The sequence below is a fragment of the Dipodomys ordii genome, unplaced genomic scaffold (assembly GCF_000151885.1).
Source record: "Dipodomys ordii isolate 6190 unplaced genomic scaffold, Dord_2.0 Scaffold7, whole genome shotgun sequence".
In the NCBI taxonomy this organism is placed as follows: Eukaryota; Metazoa; Chordata; class Mammalia; order Rodentia; family Heteromyidae; genus Dipodomys; species Dipodomys ordii.
The window spans coordinates 22,666,458-22,671,643 of NW_012267223.1; the positions used below are offsets into that span (position 1 = coordinate 22,666,458).

The 5,186-nt window shown below is 47.8% G+C and overlaps 1 protein-coding gene across 1 annotated transcript in view; it reads right to left on the bottom strand.

The window, feature by feature from the left end:
* Nucleotides 1-5,186, bottom strand: part of Hap1 (huntingtin-associated protein 1) — a 21,998-nt gene that overhangs the window by 10,102 nt on the left and 6,710 nt on the right. The window lies entirely within an intron of this gene.

Genomic DNA, 5,186 nt, shown 5'->3' on the forward strand with positions numbered 1-5,186 from the left:
GCGCTGTCCCTCAGCTCTTCAGCTCAAGGCTAGCGCTCTACCACTTGAGCCACAGTGCCACTTCCGGCTTTTTTCTTTTTACTTATGTGGTGCTAAGGAACTGAACCCAGGGCCTCATGCATGCAAGACAAGTGCTCTACCACTGAGCCACCTTCCCAGCCCCGCTTCTCGTCTTCTTTAATCTCAGTTCTTCTCCTCTCCTAATTATTTTCCAATCTCTGTTTACCAGGTATCAAGACAGGTGTTTGAACACACCAATGGACAGTCAGATCAAGACCTCTGTCCTCTTGAGGCAGATATGCCAGGGTAATCCACAAGCAATAAGAAAAGCAGAAAAGCACAGAGTGCTTCGGCTGTGACAAGTATATGCAGAACAGAGAAAGGTGCGGGACTGGGAAGCCCAGATTGAAATAGTCTGGTCATGAAAGATCTCACTGAGGAGGTATTTCTTGCTGGAACATGAGGGAGCAAAAGCAGATGTCCGTAGAACGAGAGTGAGAAGTAATGGCAAAGGCAAAGACCTGAGGCCCCCGAAGGAGTCCAGGTGACTGGGGGTGGAATGGGAAAAAGGTATTGTAAGCCGGGATAGAAGGTGGCTGCAGGGCCTGGTGTGTAGCACCTTACTTCAGTCAAGGAAAGGCTTAAGGCGATGGAATCTAGCTTCCTAAGTTTCAACAGGAAGGTTCTGACTGTTCTAAAAGTGGAGGATGATGGACAAAGGTAGAAGTAGGGTGGTCGTGACAGTATGCCACAACCACCAATGTATGCACAGCTGTCCCTCGGTTCTAGGTCCCACCACAAGTATTGAAAACCCCAGTTGCTCAATTCCCTTATTTAAAAGGGTATAGTAGCCAGGTACCAATGGCTCATGCCTATAAACTTAGCTAGTCAGGAGGCTGAGATCTAAGGATCACAGTTCAAAGCCAACCTGGGCAGGAAAGTCCAGGACACTCTTCTCTCCAATTAACCACCCCCCAAAAGCCAGAAGTGAAGCTGTGGCTCAAGTACAGAGTGCCAGCCTTGACCAAAAAAAGCTGAGGAATAGCACTCAGGGCCTGAGTTCAAGTCCTGGTACGGGCACTAAATAAATAAATTATATAAAATAAATATAAAATGAAGACATAAAAGGTATTGTATTTGCAACCAACTTCACCACATCCTCTTTGTATACTTCATGATTTATATTACTTTAAAAAATTTAATTTTTCTGCCCATGCAATTGTAACCCCTCTGTACAGTATGCTCACAAATAAAATAAAATTTAAAAAAAATTTAATTTTGACAGTCATGGGGCTTGAACTCTGGGTCTGAGTTCTGTCTCTGAGCTTCTTTTTGCTCAACACTAGCACTCTACCACTTGAGCCACAGTGCCACTTCTGGCTTTTTCTGAGAAGTTTGTTGGAGATAAGCATCTTACAGGCTTTTCCTGCTGGGGGTGGTTTCAAACTGCAACCCTCAGATCTCAGCCTCCTGAGTAGCTATGATTACAGGTATAAGCCACTGACGCATGGCTATACCACTTAATATAACATAAATACTCCACAAATAATGGTTGCATTGTATTGTTTATTGAATAAATACAAAGAAAAAAGTCTAATACTTAGTACAGACCAAATGTTTTCCTAATATTTTCCATTCCCAGTTGGTTGAATCAGTGAATGCAAAATGGATACAGAGGGTCTACGGTACATGATTTTGCATTGGCCTCCCCTCTGCATACATTTTTTTGGTCCTGGGGCTTGAACTCAGGGCCTGGGCACTATCCCTGAGCCTCTTTGTGCTCAAGGCGATTGCTCTGCCACTTGAGCCAACTTCCAGCTTTTTTTTTTTTTTTGATAAGAGTCTCACAGAGATTTTTCTGCCCCAGTTGGTTTCAAACCGTGGTCTTCAGATCTCAGCCTCCTGAGTATCTAGGATTGCAGGCGTGAGCCATTGCTGCCCAGCTTCTGCATACATTTTTAGACATTTTGTATTATGTTCTGTCTTCCATCTTTGCCCGTGTTTCTAAGTGATTAGAAACCTTGTTATTTTCAGAATAAGGTAAAAACATTCAATGAAATGCTTGGGTCTAAAAAACCCAAACCAAACAAACAACAACGACAAAAACATTTGACCAGTTTTGACAAATGCTGGTGGCTCATGCCTGCCACCAATGGAAGACGCTGACTCTGGTGCTATGTGCCTGTCATTCAAGCTGGAGTGGGAAGTGAAAAATAGGAGGATCATGGTTCAGGGGCACATGGATGATGTAGGAGGTCTCGTGCCAAAAATAACTAGAACAAAAAATGGCTGGTATAGTGGATCTGTAGTATAGCACCTGCCTAGCAGATGCTATTCCCTGGATACAAATTAAAAAAAAAAAACTTGATGGAGGAAATGAAATGGAGAAGTGAAGTTAGTAAATCTTGCAGCCTCCCTCCCACATTACAGTCAGGGTCCCAGCATCCAGCAACTCCAAATCAAACCACCAGAGGGCAGTCTCATCCTACATTAAGCCAACCCAGCTCCTGCATTCACCAGAGACAGAGATTAGAAAAACCTGAGACCTGGCTGTCTCCTGCCTTTCTATGGCCCAGCACTGTCAGGAGATCTGTAATCCAGGTCTCCTGACTTCTGAGTCCTATCTTCTATCCCTTTCTTTTTCTCCTACCACTGAGGCAAGAAGAGAGGTCCAGAGCAGAAACTCTCTCTCCTGGTGTGTTGCCTCTGACCCCTCCTGAACAAGAGAGGGGACAGAGACCCGAAAGCTGCGAACTCAAGAAGACCTCTCCATGATCACCCAGAATCATAACCATCCAGAATCCTAAACTTGGGGCACAGTCCTTCTGATGCTCAGCTTTGGGCATCGTACAACTGGCTCTGGCCTATGGCTGGACCTGGGGAAAAAGTCACCTGGGTGTCTACTCTATAGTTGGCCCCTGAGGGCCAAGCCTGGAACCTGAGCAGAGTCACCCACTAGGGTTCCTCCTGTATGATCAATAGAGTGCCTTGCCTGAGCTGGGCAGATTTCCTCTTCCCTGAGCCTCTCCTTCACTGCTGCCTGGTAGGGCCTGAGGTCCCACTAATGGGGGCCAGGAAGGATGTGAAGATGGGGCACAGCTCAGAGTTCAAGCACTAGAGGATGGGATGAGGTAGGGCCTAAGCACAATGATCAGATCCCAGGCTACTCTGCTCTATTATTTTCCTTTGCTCAGAACCCCTGCCTGCCCTTCCCTACCAAAGATTCTGCTAGTCCTCTGGGACCATGGTCTCCCACAGGTTCAGCACCTTCATCCTGCTCTGAGTCCTGAGGTCCATCTTTTTTGTTTTTTGGTGTTTTTGTTTTCTTTTGTTGTTTTGTTGGTCATGGGGCTTGAACCCTGGGCCTGGGCGTTGTCCCTCAGCTCTTCAGCTCAAGGCTAGCACTCCACCACTTGAGCCACAGCGCCACTTTGGGTTTTCTGGTGGTTTATTGGAGATAAGAGTCTCACAGAGTTTCCTGCTCAGGCTGGCTTTGAACCATGATCCTCAGCTCTCAGCCTCCTGAGTAGCTAGGATTACAGGTGTGAGCCACCGGTGCCCGCCGGAGGTCCATCTTCTCTGGGAATCCCTCCGCACTTCCCACTCCAGAACTCCCCTTGTTCTCTCCCTCCTGACTTCCTCTCCTGCCTCTCACTACCCACAGGCCAAGATGCTGCTAGCTGCAAGATGATCTGCTTCTCTAACAATGAGGGCAGTGTTTGTTTTGTTCACTTTTGTCTCCTTTAGACTCTCATTAGGCACCCAATAAATATTTAGTGGATGAACACATGGAGTCTCTGGGTGTGGGTGCGTGGGGGGGGTGCCAGGTAGTAATCACCCTGATAGTAATCCCCAAAGGCCTCAGAGAGGACTGACTTGCCAGTCAGCCTGCGAACCTAAGGCACTCATGCTCCAGGGTCCTAGCACAGGTCACTTAGCTAAGGGCAGTGCTGTGGACCAAGTGAGCCACAGACCCTCAGTTCTTCATGGCTGCCCCTGCTCCTCCACAGGGACTGGGTGGAGCAGAGGCCTGAGAGCAGCCCGGTACAGAGCTATAACCTGGAGACTGGCAGGCCCTGCGGGGTTCTGTTGGAAGAAGCTGGGATTGGTTGGTGAGGAAGCATATTGATCGGCCGTGTCTGGACAGGTGCTCTGAAAAGTCTTGCCCCTGCCATCCAGCCTCTCCGAGCTTCCTTGAGGCCCACAGAGAGCACGAAGACCCCCTCACTACCTCACCTCCGTCCCAGGTCCACACTCCAGCTAATGCTTGGACCCGTGTCTGGACACGGAGGCCTTCCAGGAACACTCTGCGTGGTGGTGGGCAAAGACAGAAGGAGAAGCACACATTTGCTGAGTTTCAGTAGGTGCCTTTTTTTTTTTTTTGGTATGTGCTGATATTTCAGCATTATTGGAAAGAAAAACTACTATTTTATCCAGGTGTGTTAGTGCATGCCTGTAGTCCCTAGCTACTAGGGAGATGAGGCAGGTCAGTCTGAGCAAGTGAGGATAGAATTATATATATATAATTTTACAGATGAGAAGCTGAGGACCAGGGACATTCAATAATTCATCCAAGACAATCCAGCTAGAAAAACTAGCAGAGCCGGGCGCTGGTGGCTCACGCCTGTAATCCTAGCTACTCAGGAGGCTGAGATCTGAGGATCGCAGTTCAAAGCCAGCCCGGGCAGGAAAGACTGTGAGACTCCTATCTCCAATAAACCACTAGAAAACCGGAAGTGGCGCTGTAGCTCAAGTGGTAGAGCGATCGCCTTGAGCTGAAGAGCTGAGGGACAGCACCCAGACCCAGAGTTCAAGCCCCACAACCGACAAAAAAAAAAAAAAGAAAAACTAGCAGAGGCTGGATGAAAAAGCTCGGTGTGTTTGTGAGTCACTGTGTAGCCTTTTTTCCATTTGGCTTCTCAGGCAAGGGAGAGGTAGAGGGCTTGGGATTTGGATTTGTACATGGCTGGGGCTATCTATGCTTGTTGGACTTCCTTCCATATAACAGTAGTTACAGATACCCAGTGAAAGCTGAATGAGTACAGAAGATGTATGCATGTGGGGCTTGAACTCTGGGCTTGGGCGCTGTCCCTGTGCTCTTCAGCTCAAGGCGAGCATTCTACCACTTGAGCCACAGCGCCACTTCTGGTTTTCTAGTGGTTTATTGGAGATAAGAGTCTCACAGA